This window comes from Mixophyes fleayi, chromosome 2, assembly GCF_038048845.1.
Source record: "Mixophyes fleayi isolate aMixFle1 chromosome 2, aMixFle1.hap1, whole genome shotgun sequence".
NCBI lineage: Eukaryota > Metazoa > Chordata > Amphibia > Anura > Limnodynastidae > Mixophyes > Mixophyes fleayi.
Window position 1 is genome coordinate 280,799,423 of NC_134403.1, and position 18,881 is coordinate 280,818,303.

The window sequence follows — 18,881 nt, forward strand, 5'->3', positions numbered from 1 at the left end:
ATTGATGTTTTACTTACTATTATTATTTATCTTCTATTTTTGAAGTAAACCTTCATGACTTCAGACTTCTTTTCTGGAAATTCAGTTATTTTAACCTTATTAACATATAGCCCTAATCCCATCGGGTGGAAATAAATCTATTTCAAGGAATAGAAAATATTACACTGAATAAATGGCTGATTCTTTAATAGGCAAGCCGAATGCTGCTGTTATACAACTATATGAATTAATGAGCACAGTATCTATTTGCCCTTTACTAAAACACCCTCTCCACAACTACATCTGCATATACCTCCAAAATGCAGTCACACCTACCAAATTGTAGCACTTGAAAAGTGTGAAACCTAACTTAAGCTATAAAGCAAAACTATGTTTCTAACATGTAATAATATTGTGATGTAGTGATGTTTAAATATAGTATTTCAATTTTTAAAAAATATTTTCCCGGCTGAAAGACCTAATGTAGAGGACAGGACCGTATTGCCTGTCTTCAAATTAGAAAAAATTGTATTATTTTAAAGAAATAAAAAACAAAATTATTTCATTGTGCAATAACATTATTTTTTAATTGTTGTTAAAATTATTTAAATGTTTGCAGTTTTTTCTGTGTTATTTGTGGTTGTTATTTCTGTTAAATTTAACATATCAAAAATTGTGTGTTTGTTCATGAAAAACTATGTGTAATGATGAGACATATTTGATATTAAAAGATGTGATAAAGGGGTAATTGTTAGCATGGAATAGTGAAGGTTAATTAGGCAATATAGTGGAAGGGTTAATATTAGTTAATTTTTAGGAGGCATGACTAATATGGGTAAATGAGGAAATGCACACGCATTCTGATATGAATTAGTAGCAAAAAGCATAATAAATTGATTGATTTGAATTAGGTCCTAAATCACTACCCATGTTCATTTTAACATAAAAGAAAGATCTTGCATTATTTCTATTTTTTTATTGTTTACAATAATGTTAGCAAGATTGGTTTAAAAAATCTGTCTGTAAGTGTGATATCACATCGAGTCTCCGACTTGATCTTAAAAGGCAGGCAATCGTTAGCATTAGAGCGAAGATTGCCAACCTGGTAAAACACAATTGTTAATCACTATACTGTAGAAAGGACAATTTAATGTATTCCTAGATTTCAGAATATGTAACATACAAGCTTTATACCCAAGCTAACACTCATGATCCAAAGATCCATATATTCAATATTCACTCTCCTTGCTCCCTTTGATCACTTTTTACTATTAATTTCCTGTCTTCTATGTGTATGAGCATATTATTAATCATCCTCAGTGGTAATTCATTTCTTACCTAGTTTACATTTACAATTCACTATATCACTGTAGGTCACAACTTATTACTCTCAATGAATTACCTTCAGACATCTGCTCCAGGTGTTATATTTAGTAGTAGCTGCAGTAGCGGTGCCTACACTTGATGGAAGTCCTGAGACATATATTCTGCTTTTTCATGCCCCACAGAACCAAGGCAATGGTAGCAGTTCAGTTTTGAATATAACATTGCTTCAAGAGGTCAAGTAACACAACAATGTCAGACTCACACATTGTTCCCTATTGATTCTGGCTTACCTCTGCATTCTATGGTTAAACAAATGTTTGAAAATTTCTTAGCCAAAGACCCCTTTTTCCTCAGTGAATAAAGAGTAATACCTGGGCACAAGAGCAGACATTTAAATACTCTAGTATCGTCACTACACCTTCTCACACCCCTGAACTGGCACACTCATACCCGAGTCATGCTAGGGGGAGTTACAACTTTAGATTTTCATAGAATGATGTAAAATGCTTTTGATAATTATATAGAAAGATGCAATCAAAACCAGGAAGGAGCCCCTGAGTTGGGTGTGGTCCATTGAATACATGCAGTCCAATGCAGTTGAATGTGTCAAATATTTAAAAAAATGCATATGTAACTCCTGGAGGGAGTTCCAGGGAAGAAATGTGTTTATCAGTTGCCATTCCAGTGGCTCCATCTAGATCAATCTCATGGAGGGAATAAGGGTGGTCATGATGATGGACAAGGTAATTGGACCAATGAAATGGGTAAAACAAGATAACAATAATGTGTTGAATATGGGGATATGAATGGGGATGTACAATGATATATTATTCACAATACATTTGTAAGAGGTGAGATAATTAGTTTTACTTTCAGATCTTATACTAGAACATTAATTCTAGTATAAAAAGTCTGGCTGTGTTGTTTCCTGTTTACTATTTCTAATCCATTGTTGTTTATTACACTTACAAGTAGACATGCTCAGGCTCGGTACCTGGACCGAGTACTAAGCTGAGCTGGCTAGATACTTTCAAAAGAGAGGCAAAATGTCATTGTTACGTCGTCGGATCTCGTGAGTTTTGGATTCTATAAGTATCGTCCTCCACGGCGATCCAGCGCCATTTCACAGAGAAACACAGAAAAGATAGCACAGTTCTTGGCAGTCTCTAGAGCAGTTGGGTAGTGCCATAGGTAGAAAAGAAAGCAGAGGGATAGCAGTGCTCATCAAAGTCTCCAGTGACATTCAGGAGAGCTCCATTGCTCCATTGCTAATTGTCATTTGTGAAATAGAATTAATATGTCTTGCAGCCTTGGTCTTCTAAATCTGCAATTACATTGTACTGTGTTATAAAGGTAATACACAAAGATGAGAGATCCATTGCCCCATTGCTAATTGTCATTGCTGAAATACAAATAATAGGGCTGGCAGTCTTGGTGTAAATATGAAGTCACATTGTACTTTATTATATAGGTAACACACAAAGAGGAGAGCTCCATTGCTCCATTGCTAATTGTCATTGCTGAAACAGAAATACTAGGGCTGGCAGGCTTGGTCTTCTGAATTTACAGTCAAATTGTATGGTGTTATATTGGTTACACACAAAGAGGAGAGCTCCATTGCGCCATTGTTAATTGGCATTGCTAAAATAAAAATGCTAGGGCTAGCAGGCTTGGTCTTCTGAATTTGCAGTCAAATTGTACAGTGTTATATAGGTTACACACAAAGAGGAGAGTTCCATTGCTCCATTGCTAATTGTCATTGCTGAAATAGAAATACTAGGACTGGCAGGATTGGTCTTCTAAATCTGCAGTCACATTGTACAGTGTTATATAGGTAACACTCAAAGTAGAGAGCTCCATTGCTCCATTGCAAATTGTCAACGCTGAAATAGAAATACTAGGGCTGGCAGGCTTGGTCTAAATCTGCAGTTATATTTTACTGTAGCAAAGCTCACTCAGAAACAGAAATTGTAATAATAGGGCTGTCAGTGTTCTTAAATGTCTCCAATGACATTCTACTGTGCCATAGCTCATACAGAAACAGGAGGGGTGGCATTGTTATTGTCACTCTCCAGTCTCAGTCTTGATGATACTAATCCCTCTACCTCATGTGCTAAAGTCTATGTTCAACTGCATAGTGGTTTTAAGTCAGGGAAACAAAAATGTAAATAAAAATCTTGGACCAGACCAAATGTCAAAATGTTGTGCAGACCCATCTGCATCACCACTGGGTGTCTTGAGAAAGCTAAGTTTTTTCCTAGCAGCAATTTCCAGAGAAACTGAAGCAGGAGACGTCATTGTGTCATGTACCACTTGAGCTGCCAGCTTGCTGACCAGGAGATCATTGCATCTCTTGAGATCTGGGTCAGTTGGAAAGAAAGAAAAGACATATCTCTTAAACCTAGGATCAAGCAAAGTTGCCAAAATGTAATGATCCGATTTCAAGATGTTGATAACTCTTGGATCCTGGCAAGGCGAATAAAGTACTTAATCCACAAGTCCAACATAATTAGCGGAATTGCTTTGTTTCATTTCCTCCTTCAATTTCTCTTGCTACTTTTCAAAAAGTCTAATAAGGGGAATCACTTCACTCAAGTTGCACTCTCATCACAGGTGACTACTTTGAGTGGTTTCAGAACCTTGCATGGAAAGTATTCTCCACTGCGCTGGACTAAAGTACATTCCCCCTAAATTATTTTCTTCACGCAGCTGCTGCATTCTCCTACATGCTGTTGCAGAATCCCGAAAATTACGATAAATATTTTGGAACACAGACAGTATCTCCTGCATGTCATTGTCATTTTTTAAAAAATTCTGTACAACCAAGTTGATTGTGTTTACAAAACAAGGTATGTAATGGAATTCCCCCTGCTATAATGTTCTAACAATGCTGGTGGTGTTATCAGAATACATATATCCTCAGGAGAGTCCAAGCAGGATAAATCATGTTGAAATGACATCCCTTAGCTTGTCAAACAGATTGTCAGCAGTATTTCCTCTGACCTGCGCCTTGTCTCGTGTCTGATACCCACCTCTCACTCCCGCCTTCAAGACTTCTCCCGTACTGCTCCCCACTTATGGACCTCCCTACCATGCTTAATCAGACTTTCCCACAGCCTTCAAATCTTTAGATGCTGTTTGAAAAAACATCTCTTTTTTAGAGTGGATCTTATCATCGATAACACTTTTCACACTAGTGCACCCTCACAACTATCCCAATATCCACTCTGAGCCACTCTCGCTCTTCTTGTTTTCGCTGTGTCCTCTTCCATTTAAAATGTAAGCTTTCTAATGAGCAGGGTCCTCCATACCCTTTGTTTTCATGTCTCCATTCTTTTTGTTTGCCTTTTCTGTTCTTGTTTTACGTATGTATTGCTTTATGTATGTCCTTGTCTTCCCTACTGTACGGCGCTGTGGAGAACTGTGGTGCCTTTCAAATCTACGATAATAATAATAATAATAATAATATGCCTCTTAGTGAAGCAGATGATACACAGAGTAGCCTGCCTCTGAAAAATTAGACGTTCTTGGGTATATGCTCTACTGTCCTTGCTGGTAAGGCGAATCACCAACCCAGTGGGCTGTCACAATCATATAATCTTTAGTTTGTCCAGTTCCGCTTGTTCACATATCTGTGGTTAAGTGTACAGTGGGTACAATGGCATTTTGTAGCCCGATAATTATATTTTCACAAACCTTCTGGTAGAGGTGAAGAATAGTTTTCTAGTAAACTGGTGTTGCGATGGAATTTGGTAACAGGGACAGAAAACCTCAAGTAACTGTCTAAACCCAGCAGCATTAATAGTGGATATTGGATGCAGATCTAATTCTAGCATAGTCGCCATGGGATTCCTTTGAACCGCTTTGCGACTGGGTGACAGCTTTCGTACTTGCTTCCTCTTGCAAAGGATTGTTTAACAGTCAATTGTTGTAAACTACTACTAGTCTTCTTCTTGATCTACTTCTGGGATGAAGATTCACCTCCAGCAACAGAAGCAGCAGCAGTGGGAATAACGCTCAAGAATTCTTCTGAGGAATCCAGGAGAGTGGAGGAGTCATCTCGCCCTAGCAACTTGGATGCAGGACTAACTCCGATCGCTACTGAGACTATTGATGAGGATGGTGTTGGGGGTGTAGATTGCAGGCGTCGGGGTCTAGCTAGGAGATGGGACCTACCTGATTATGGACTGCTTGTTGTTATTTTTTTGCATAAGTTTCTGATTTTCCCAACAGCTCGCCATGATCTCGCTTCAAATAGCGTAACCTGGATGAGGCTCCTAGATGGTTAAGGTTCGTAACTCTACTGATTGTGGCTTTACAAATGCTACAAATAGCTAAACATGACAATGGCTTTCTTCTTATCACTGGCAAGAACTGCTGCAGTCTTTGTTTGAAAGTTTATGATTATAATATTGTCATCTGTGAGGTGGTCAAAATTGACTGCAAATGACTTGAAATTAGTGTTATTGGGGTTAATAATAATAATGTAGGGGGGAGAAAAAGCAAAAAATATGTGATTTTAGCAAAAAAAATAGGGATTTTAGAAAAAAATTGGGATCCAAAACCAAAACACGCAAGGGCGGTTTTGCCAAAACCAAAACACAAAGTTAATTGAGATCCAAAACCAAAACCAGAACACAAGGGTCAGTGAACATTTCTACTTACAAGCCTGGTATATGTTTTTGAGATATTTGTTGCATTCTGATTGTATTATTTACTTATTAGTGCTTGTCATTTTACATTTTATTGCTATTGTAGCCCATGCAGCATAGAGTGAAGTAGCGGGACTACCGTTGGTGCTGCAGGTGCCGTACATTGAGAGCCATGGAGATAATGGAGCCCACTGCATGGCAGATGCAGAGGGTCGGGGTCCAGGTTCCCTCCTCACCACTTCCCTGCACCAGGGCCCACAGCTCATTAGTTCCGCCTCCGAAAGAGTGTGTTGCATATGTAGTGACATCATCACCCAATTTGTGTCATGTCAAAAGTGCTGTATGTTTAACACTAAACTGTCTTATGATATTTTAAAATAATTAATACCAACACTAAGAATGACTGTAGAAAATAGAGAATATTCTGCAATAGGACTAGTGATTATTATTTTTAAATTATGCAATCAAGAGAATTCTGAGCATTGCAAAAAAATAGCACATTCATAAAATAACAAAGCACAACTCTATCTCCACATCTTTAAACTTTACTGTATATACACTACTGCACCGTTGACATTTTATGTCTGGACTTTCTTATATAGCTGCAGTGTTCCGTGTCAATTAGAAACAGTGACCTGGTTTTACCACTCTGTGCATGTGGGAGGATAAACCAGAGCAGCCAGTGTTGAGTACTTGACACATTCTGAATCAGTAAATGTAGCAACCTTGTTTCCTTTTGTTCTCTCTCTCATTTACTCAACCACATGACAAACATTTTGCACTATGAGCTTTTCTTTTCTCTTTTGATGCAAGAAGGTCAAGGTTAGGGGAACCAACTTCAGAGGCAAGTTGATCTTACTAACGGGATTATAGCTTGTTAGTGAGAAAGCAGAGTTGCACTTCACAAAAGTAGGAGAGTACAGCACAGTGCAACATTTTTTTTTTTAAATAAATAAATAATTCTACTGCTTGCATTAATCACCTCACAGCTATATTTACTTGACTGCTTGCTACTGAGATTCTAGATTTGTCCTTAGATCTCAGTAAAAAATGCAGTCATTACTGACATACCAAATTATTCTAAAACAACTTCATAATTCTAGTTATCAAATCAATTCATATGGAATAAAGTTAACAAGCAGCTTTACTGTTCAAGAAAATATTTGAAAAGTATTAAAATGCTTAACGGTTGTTAACATAACCATAGACCTTTCTTGGTCTTAACCTTAACCCTTATGTGTTATAATAAAACACACCACACGACTTGCTGGCAAATAAGAAAATACTATATTTTATTATCCGTTTGCAATTATGGTGACGGGAAAACATTGTACTCAACCTTGTCTATACATAAGTGCACCCTAGTATCTCCACTTTAATGGGACAACTGTCCCAAGGCATGTCGGAACCCCCACCCTTCAGGGCTAATCGTAATGAACGGCAAGCCAGTCCAGAGGAGCTGTACCTGCACTGAACTACGCCGACTCTTCAAAGGGAACGAGTTCCAAACTCCTTACTGCCATAAATATGTGCTTCACCCATCTTGCTTATCTTGTACAGTGTTCTCCTGCCACGAAAAAAGCTAAACCAGTCTTTGTACTTCAATCCGTGGATTGTTCACGCTCACCAGATGACTCCAGAAATACCTCTGTGGCTGATCACACACCTGCACCATACCAGTGTCCCCTCACCAATTGGCCATCATACCTACCGGGCTGAACCAGCACACCCGTGTCATATCACGGTCTTCGCTCCTTGTTGGCTCAACATACCCCTGGGTCTGGACCAGCACACTCATACCATACCATGGCCCATGCTCCAGATTTGCAAAACCTACCTCCGGGGCTGAACCAACACACCCGTACCATACCATGGCCTGCGCACCAGGTTAGACAATATACCTCTGGGGCTGAACCAGCACCAACACCATACCACGGCACGTCCTCCAGGTTGGCCAAACCTACCTCCGGGGCTGAACCAGCACACCCGTAGCATACCATGAGCCCATGCACCAAGTGGCTCCAGATTCCTCTGTGTCTACTGGCACTTGTATTTTAGATAACCAGGCACTCACATCAATTCACTATGATTTGGTAATCACCCTTCCTACTATAGGGTACTTATATCAGCAGGAAAGGATACCTTCACCCAGAATGCGAACACCAGGTCCAGGAATCGGAACTGGGAAGGAGGGTTGATTTCTCTAGAACCAAGAGAGTTCAATAACTCCCCCCCACTCTTCTAAACCATTCCCTTTGCTCCTGTCCCTATGACACTAGTCAAGACAACGCCACACCTTCCTGCTTTGTTAACCCTTAGTGATCCAAATAGTTATGCAAAGAAACCTCAGCATTTATTTTCCTTTGGGCCTAATCATCCCTCAGTTCTATAGTACATGACTGCTAAGGTGCTAATCTCAAAAAAGCAGAAAATAGCAACTATGCAGAAATCTAAGGACATTGAGTACCACAAAAAGAAACAAGAGGTAGTTACATGGGGTTTGAGTCATTAAGGAGAGCAAAGCTAAAATAAAGGAGTAACTTTGCACCTTGGCAAAACAATGTTCCATTGGAGGAGAGATAAATTTTAAATGTGGGGACAGTTTTATAGTTGGGGTTGTGTATGTCCTAGATCAACTTTTAATTTCAGTGTAAAAATTAAGCTATGAAGTATGTGTGTGCTACGTAACAAAACAGCCAGTATTCTTCTTACGTGCAAAATAATAAAAAAAATTGCACCACTTGCATTGTAACATGATTCGTCCAGGAGATAATTTACTCCTTTTTTTGCCTTGCTCTTAATGACTCAGGCACATGGTGATTAAAAAAGAGTTCCACGTTCTTCTTTGTAATTATTTTACCTGCTGATGTGTTGTTGTTGCATTGATGAACACTTATTTCTTCTTTCTTCTTTGTATTTGTTGTCATTTCAAAATAAAAAGTTTTTTTTAAAATACAGTTCCACACACAATGTTAGATTTTGTTTTGGGTGGGGTATAATATGTTATGATAGAATGCATAGTTCAACTTAACTGGGGAGCAGCATTCCTGCAGTTCAACAGGTCCCCTGAACTCTCTGATGGTCAGCAATGTTCTCCTCTCTGTTCTACTGTTTTAAGAACACAGATGTTGTGTAGATATCCCTCCCTCATGAAAATTGATGGAGGAGTGACACCAACAATACATCTGCCTACTTGAAAAGTGCAAGTGGTTGTAGATATGAGAATATAGTGAGACTGTTAGAGCATTTGGAGGGCACTTGAAATTGGCAGGACCCTGCATACCAGGTACGTAAAACTATGTGATGTGTCAATACCATACCTTTTTGAGCATCACCTAAATCCTAGGTGGTTAACATAGATTCATAAAGACAAAGAGTGTTAACCTCAGGTATTATATTGGTGACCCTTGTGAACACAGGAAATAAAATAACCAGTGTTTCCTACATGAAAGAGATTGTCTAGATCTTTTAAGAACCAGGGCTTGATTCATTAAGCATCTTAACTTAAGAAACTTCTTATTTCAGTCTCCTGGACAAAACCATGTTACAATGAAAGGGGTGCAAATTAGTATTCTGTTTGGCACATAAGTTAAATACTGACTGTTTTTTCATGTAGCACACAAATACTTGATAGCTTATTTGTACACTGAAATTTAAAGTTGATATTTGTGTGCTACATAAAAAAACAGTCAGCGTTTAACTTATGTGCAAAACAGAATACTAATTTTCACCACTTGCATTTTAACATGGTTTTGTCCAGAAGACTGAAATAAGAAGTTTCTTAAGTTAAGATCCTTAATGAATCAGGCCCCAGATCATCTCTGTCACAGTGCCCCTAGTAGTAGATTATGGGCCTGAGTGATATTTGAATGTCTGCCTGTCTGTCTTTGTTTTAAAAACTACACATTTTCATGCCACTAAATAGCAAAGCACAGAACATGTGTATGCAAGTAAGATTAAAGGCACAATATACATTAAAGGTATGTTTATTTATGTATTAAATGTTAAATAAAATATAATTTATTTTTAATCCAGATTTTTATTAATGATTGTACTGTTAAGAGTTGTTCATTTATTTTATAATATAATTTTATTTGTACGCGCTCAGATGTGACCTTATATTGCACCTACCCTTGTGCATATACTGCAGTCTGTTCTACATGAGACAAGTACCGTTTAGACAGAGATCACTCACACCTAGATTTAGCTTAAAACACATCTTGAGATCTGCTTCAATTTGAATATGGTGAGAACAATGCTTAAGTTCCGTGCTCTTTCTTAAAACAACATGAATCAGGGCCTATAAATTTGCATGATTTACCATAAATTTATAAGTCTGAGACACTCAAGAGTATGACACTGCAAAAAAAAGATATAAAATATTTTTTTTAAAAAAACAAAACCTTTTTAACCCTTTATTCCTTTACATCATACATTAAAAACGTATTTACTTGACAATGATACCAAAAGAAAGTCTTATCTTGGTGAAAGACCAAAACAGAATCATGTCATACTATGCTTAATCATGACTGAATCCCTGTAAGGAATTGCACAGCTTAATTGTGCAGTTTGTATCTTTAGTAAAGGCTGATGGCCACACAATGGTAAAGGCTGGTCTTGAATATGAATATATATAGAAATATTAAGTGTACAGTTCACTGGAGCATATCAATAGTTGCCGACCATACTTTGGATTATGAGAGCAGGTCAGAATAAAAAACTGACATCACTTTCCAGAATCTGGTGTTAATAAAGAGATGACAAGAAGCCTCCTTTCCTAGACATGCCAACCAGTACTCAGTTACATATAGGACTTGTGCACATCATAGTAGAGGCACCAGAGATAATTGAGATATAAAATAATGAAATCCCAAAATACACAGAAAACTGTACAACAGGAGAAACACAGATACTCACAAGGCCACAAATACATAGGCCATGGTCCAGTGACCAAGCAGAGGTCGGGGCACATCACTATACAGAGAATAGTCACGGGTCAGGGCAAGAGGAAATCCAGAGAGTGGCCAAGGTCCAGGCAAAAGGTCAGGCCAGGTGGTGATCCAGATAAATGGTTAGTGTCAAGCCAAGAGGTCAAGGCAGGTGACTATCCAGAAAATGATCAGTGTTTTGACAAAAGGGTCATAGCTAGGGCCAGGCAGGAATCAGGTGACAGCAGCATTGAGGAAAAAAACTGCCTGCACTATAAAGGTTCAGGCAAACAATCAAAATGCTGCTAAGGAGCAAAGTTCCTGAAACCAGATTCGCCGCAGTGCAATCATGTGATAAAACGGCATCCCTAGCAGCCGAGCAGCCAGCAGAAGAGGAGAGGTTTTGCGGTGAAGCGCATCTGTGCTCACCACTCATGACACATTCACTTTGCGTATTTTACAAAAAACACATTAGGATACTTTTAACTTGATACATCAATTTTTTTCAGAATCCTTTCCAAGAAGGCATCAGAACAGGCATCAGAAGTGGATAAAGAATCAAAGGTTTGATTCATAGGAATGCAGGGATGATCAGGGAACAAAATAGACAGAATAGTGCTGGTCAGGAGGAAAGCCAGCTCAGTATCAGGTAATCAGAATAGCAATTAGTCCTATTGCTCTTTTACATTAATGTGCATTGACCTGGTAACATCAATAGGTGAGATCTCAATGTGCAGCTGCCATCCTAGGAGGCACAATATAAAGAAAGAGTAAAGGTACAGGAGCATACCTAAATAGACTGAAAGCTGGGCATACAGTAAGGTAATGCCATCATGAGCAGCATGCAACATTATATATTATATGTTTGACAAGCTCTCTGATCTGCAGGTATTCAAAATATTCTAGGTAATTCAATAATATGGAGAAATAAAATTGTAAAATAATAACTTTAAAATACAGTACATTAGTCGTTTAAGACACAGAAAAAGCTAAGTGATTCTGTTTTACCAATATCACAAACCCCCTATTTATACATGAGAATGATACATTGCTCTGCAATACTTGCATTAAAACATTGTTCAAATTTGTCACCTGACTGCCTCTTCTCCGCCCTATTTGTTAAATGAAGCTTATCCTGTGAATCACTCAATGGGTTCCCATTAAACTATACAGCATTCCACTTTGAAATCGTAACATAAAACAGGAGACGCCAATTATCATTCAGCAACTGGTTGTAAACAAATTGGCTCTGCCACTAATTACTCAGACAATCTAATAAAGGGATGTTATCACTGGAAAAGAAAAAAAGACAAAAACACATCCCTCCCCAAGATACACAATTAGCCGGATTATTTTCAGCAAGCTGGTAAATGTTTGCTTTTAATTGTGTCATAATGTGAAATTAGAATGTGTCCTGTTGCCCCCACTGCTTCCCTGCAGTTTGCATTTTGCACTGCCTAGGAATCTTCATCCTCTGCTAGTTTTCTCTCTCCAGAAGGTTTTCTCCTGAATGTGTGTGTGTGTGCATGAAATTAAAAGTTGAGTTTATTTAATGCTGGAGAATATATAGAATATTATTTACTGATTTTATTACACTGATTGATAAATTGTCGTTAAAGGACATGCTTTATTTATTTTATTTTTAAGTGTGTAATATTTTGTGAATAGAGGACTGTAGTGTTAGTGGACACAATTATAACTCCTGATTAAATGATTGATTTAATTCAGCTGTAAATCAAATATTAATTAAGCAAATAACATCCCAACAAGGTCAGGGTCAAGTATCGAATTCTGGACTGCCTAGATTACCTCTACTTAAGCCTAGCTTTGCTGCAAAAGGAGATGACAGTGACTTTGAAAGAGCCGTGTTTTTTAAGGCTTGTTTACCAGGAGCTTCAATACTAAAGACAGGTCAATTTGTTAATGTTTTACAGCAATGGTGTCTAAATTGATGTCAGTATGGAATGCCAAGGGAAAACATGATCAGCAAAAGGCAACAATGCACGGAACTCCAAGAAAGTAATATTCGTGCATTAATTGAAACTGCAAGGCAAACACGACAACTGAAGATCAGTTGACTCTAAATTTAAACTTCTGGTGTGTGCAGTCAGTTTAGTAAAAGTATAAACTCGATATAGCAGGATACCATAGCCGAGTTACAGTACATAAATCACTCATCACACTTGGCAATGCACATTTGCAAGTTCTGTGGTGCAACAAAAAACAGACATGTACCGAGTAGTGGAGGAAGGAAATATGGTGAAATGAATCCCCCTTCACTATGTTCTTGACGAACATATGAGTGCACGTGTGGTATCAATGAAACAAAATCTACAGTGCTTGTTTTCAAGGTTTGGGGTGGTTCCCTAATGTTATGGTGCACATTTCCCCAGAATGCTTTGGGTGCAGGTCAATTCTAAATAACTAACTAAGGTTACAGAATGATCATCTACACCCAATGTAGCAGCATTTCTTTCCTGACAATGGCTTGAGAAGCATGACACTGAAGATTCCATATTCATGGCTGTCTCAGTCACAAGATCTGAATCCAGTTAAGAATTTATGGCATATTTTGAAAAAATGCCTACATTTTCCACCACCACCAATGAGACATCAGTTAAGGTACTGTACAATTCCAATCATTGGTAGACACAGCAAAGATAGGCAGCACTAGCCACATGTGATGTCCTATTAAGTGACTTTATATTGGTGTTTCCACTTCTTTGTCCCCTAACTGTATATGCTAGGCCCACTGAAGAAGCACGTACTGGTATAACAGATACCTGTTAGTGTTGGATACACTCTCTTAAAGAGTATCTAAGTCATTAAATATAGGGTAGATATGCTATCTACAGAATTTATTCGGGTCATTTAAAAGATCCACAGGCATTAATACTTGTGCTGCAGTGAGCAGGGCAACATGCTCTTCACATCCTTCATATATTGTTTTATATTAAAGTAATTTAATTTCTATTTTGATACTGGTAAAATCCTCTTCCCAAATTCTGAGTTATTACTAGAGTTTCCTTGTTGCCAAACAACCATATTCTAGGTTTGATAAACTACACGTGTTATTATGGCCCTCATTCATCAAGGAACGCAAAATGTACGTAATGTGCTTGTTTTTAAAAATGCATGTACATTGGGGATGTGCACATTCGTGTTCAGCAATGAGCGAATGTAAAGATACGTCTGTTGATGAATACGGGTCTATGTCTACTCTGCTCTAACAGACAATACACTGCCGGATACATCAAATACATTTGTGGAATATCAAGTCACAAAAGAACGCACAGAAAAAAAAACTATTCAATTAATGTCACTTGTTAATATAGTCATTAATGATAAAACATTAAAACATTTTGAATAATGTTCTAGCTTGCATACACAGCTGCCATTACTAGTAATGCCCAAAGCTTGCATCGGCGCTGCTGTGTGTGCTCGAGCTTGGCATGCCCCTACTGTACATTGACTGCGTGCGTATGCTCCTCTTCGCTCTGCCCATGAAATCATAGGCTGTAGTAAGGGGGTTTGTGATATTGGCGTATGCTCTGGTTCTGGAAAGGCGCAGTGCTATTTTACCCAAAATGCGGAACGTATCAGCATTTACGTTCCTTGATGATTCAGGCCCTACATGTGTTACATGATTCACAAAGTTACATAGACAGACAGACAGACAGGCAGACAGACAGACAGATAGACAGGCAGACAGATAGATAGATAGATAGATAGATAGATAGATAGATAGATAGATAGATAGATAGATAGATAACATTTATTAAGCATTTGTTTGCTTTAGGTTAAAAAAAGAATTCATTCCCAGACAGAAATTTTTCTTTAATTGAAATGCTGTTAGTATTATTGTGTTATATAAAAGAAAGAGGATCCTGTGGTCTCATTTACTGCTTCAGCACCAAGAACAGATTAGATTGAAGGTCAGCTGGAGTTCTGCAAACATTCCGTGTCTCTATCATTTCCTGCTACCAATTCAATTTGTGCTTGGAACAAGTAATGTGTCTTTAGCATCTTCTCTGTCTTGATGCTTTCTATATCTCTCCTATGTGTTTATGACTTTTTCAACAATAAAAGTGTTAATGTAGTAATCATAAAAGATCAACAGTATTTCCTTTAACAGTATAAAGCATAAATATGAAAGCTATTAGCACTTAGGATATAAAGTGCTGTGAAAAAAATCAAATAAAATCAATTTGGTAGTTGCTTGTAATTACTATAATATTAATTTATCCTACAAATGTATAGATTGCTGTATTTATGGAAAGAACTGATAATATAACCTCAATCTATCTAAATGCATATTTATGAGAAGTCTGCATTCTTGCACAGAGGCAAGCATTGGGAAATGGGTACTATAGGTGTTTAGATTTCAACCTCTGTAAATTTTGTTGCATTAGCAATGCTGAGGCACATTATTATTATTATTATTATTATTTTTATAGATTGGTAAAGCACCACAGTGCTCAGCAGGACCGTATTTTAGGGAATTGGCTTTGTAATTTATTATACATAACTTTCCAGGTTGCTATTTGGTCTATCTGTATAGTAAATAAAATAACGATATATAAAATTTTTCCCCCAAAAGTCAAATTGTTAATGTGAAAATCATGGCTTCTAATGGGAAAAAAAGGACATGACCTATTAGATTGGGGCAGAGGGTGAGTTCCACAGAGTATTGGTATATAGCTGGACAGGTCAAACATGGCCTTATGAATTTTGAGAGATTTGAAAGTAGCACTGTGTGTGAATAGACAATTGTGCCAACAAGTGATTAAATGAATTGATTGCACTGAATCAGTACTAATGAGCAAATTGACCCCAGTGTGTGCCTGGAAGTAACATGAAGGATCTGTGTTAATGCCATTATTTGGTATATGGATGCATATTTATGATTTCACTCAGCAAGTTACTTTTAGAGAGCTACAATTTACCATCTGATATATATATATATATATATATATATATATATATATATATATATATATATATATACACACAAGTTAACCCGTGCATGATACTCATGCATTCTAGTCAAATCAAGCTACTTAAGGTGTTAAAAAGGTTCTTGTCATGCATTTGGGGCTAGGCCAGGCCTCCTCAGGGGAAGAGCGTTACTTCCCGATGCAAGCGCCCTTTTTTAATGTGGTTTTGTCCACATGTCACCACCTCATCATTTTTCTCCATCACCTCATCCTTCATCTTTATCGCCACATCTATCCAGATGTCTATCCAGACATAGGGATCTCTCTCAGTGGTCCTGAGTATCACACTCCTCTCGCTCTGTCACCCCTGGCAACCACCAACCACTCCCCACTGTCACCCCCGGCAACCACCAACCACTCTCAACTGTTACCCCTGGCAACCACCAACCACTCCCAACTGTCACCCCCGGCAACCACCAACCACTCCCCACTGTCACTTCTCCTTCAAGAAATATATAGGTCAGTGTATAACTCTGCTCAGCAGGTGGCGCTGCAGCTTGTTTTTTTTTTCACACACGCCACTAGGCATTTATATAGTAGATAGGTCAGAAATCCGGACTTTTTTATATATTATCCCATCCTTGCTAAAGGCAGCTAAGTGTTACTCATCTGCTCCGCTTAACTTACCGCTTTACCAGGCCAGCTTGCCAACAATATGTATAATATATAACTTATATTATATAATGTTGTTTGTTTTTAACAAACATATACACAAGTTTAATTTAATTAGTTATGCAATGTAATTGAAACATTACAACATTAAATATTATTTCATTTAAAAAAAAGCCTTCTCATATTTGCATCCATGGCGCTAACAGGTTTTGCAGCAGTATAAGTCGCGTAACTTACCACCAGAGAGCGTAACACCCAGTCACCCCATCGATGTAAAGGGCATTGTGATAATATGTCTTGCTGGTGAAAACACCCATTTTTTCCAGCGATAGGGCTCTTCCTCCTGTCATAAATAGTTATCACAATTTAAATTAGTAACAGTGATACCTCCCACATATATGTCTGACAAATGTATTGTTAACTACTTCCTTAAAATAAGTTCATTACAATAAAGTAAAATGAGCTGATCTTTGACACGCTTTAAAAGAGATATCCACACATAGAGAGACACACACACACACACACACCTGGTAAAGGGCCTCACTTAGAGTTATGAGTAAATACCGCTGGAAGATGTAATTTTGCAGCTTGATAAAAGCATGTTACACTGCAGGGAGTACAATTTTATATGCGCAGACAGATTTAGAGTTGGGAGAAGGACTCATCAAAGCTCAATCCTAAATTGCAGTGGAAAAATAAAGCTGCCAAATGTCTGTGTGCTATATACAAAACCATTACAAAAAAAACATTTGCACTCTTTGCATCCCAATGTAGTCTGTCTGTCCAGTTACAAATTTGTAGCCTTTACCTAGATTTGCTCCTTGCTCTACATGAGGCTCATAATCTTCTAACACAGTCCCAGTGTAATCATTGGACATCATGTTTTTACATAATGGTACAGGGTATGTAAACCCTTGAGAGGTGACACAATCTGTGTATGCAATACACTTAAAAGAGAAGAAGAAATAGAAACTGCTAAAGAAGACAATTGAACCTTTGCAGCAGAACAGCTGCAGAGAATGAAAAATATATCTGTGCAGAAATCTGACAGGTCAATAAATCGCCCTCACTATGTACCCTCGACAAGTGGCTTATGAACTTGTATATGAAGGGAAAAAATTGTCCCCCCAGGTCCCTTTGTAATGGATAGGTTGTAATTCAAAGCCAGTCACCCACAATGGAATGCAGTCAGCGTCAGTAAATAAGAGATGCAGGCATAGAAAGTGGGACCGGGTGAAAGGGGTTATGTTAAGATTACCAAACCTTGCCACTGAAACACGCAACTATAGCAAGTACAATTATCACATGAGATACCTAATTCCCATACATCTGTAACTTCTCATTACCAAGCAGTGACTGATGAGCTCTGGCCATCCAATCTATTTATATTCAGTAAAACCCATTGAAGCTGTAACATTGGCATTTAATAACAATGAACCAATAAAAATTTACTTTTTTTAGTCAGAGATTTGATTTTAATACTTTGATTTTTGTATTTACATAGAGTAGCATAAACAGGTTGTACATATCCTTTTACAAAATACATTTAAATAACAAAGTTATCATGATACACAGTAGCATGTCTGTAATCTGCAGGGAAATCCTTTGCTCTCATGGGAATCCATGTAGTGGGCTGCTGAGTTGTATGTCCGCCATCTTTGCAGTAACGTCATTCCATCCTAATACTTTTGAGTGATGCAATTGGTATAGATTTGTTTTAAAATGAACAATTTATTGCCAGCTTTTTTCAGTTTCATTGTAGTTGTGGTGTGTTCTTTGGTTTTGTTATGGACCAAGAAACCTACAACAGTTATCAGATTTTAAATGGCTTCCTCTTGACCAGAGCCCATCTTGAATGTTAGCAATCAGTTGTTGTTGCTGTTGTTTGTTTAATATTTTCCTTCAATTTACATAGTTTGTGATTTTTTTAAAGACATTTTTGTACCTTCTTCAGAGTTGACAAGGGGAAACATCACAGTCATTTACTGTAAAGTACGTTATATTATCAATGGATTGTAACTTACTGTCAATATTTGTAAAGGTGATTGTTTGCTAAGAGCAAGAAAAAAATAAAAATACATTTCTAGAAGTGCTAGGAAATCAAAAGCCATTTTAGAAAAGACATTTTAAGAAGAGACTACATCTTTTGATAAAAACCATCCATTACTAAAAAAAAAGAGAACCTATCACAAATATATCCTTTTAAATGAGTATTTTACCACATAATTATTGTTTTCATTCTTTAATGTTTAGCTAAAGATGAATGAAAAGCTATAAAACTAAATCCTAAGCAGCATAAGCATGAATAAATATACCCTATCGCCTGCTTTTTCAGTGTATCCATTAATTTCCAATACAAGTTTTTCAATATATAACGATAACTACAA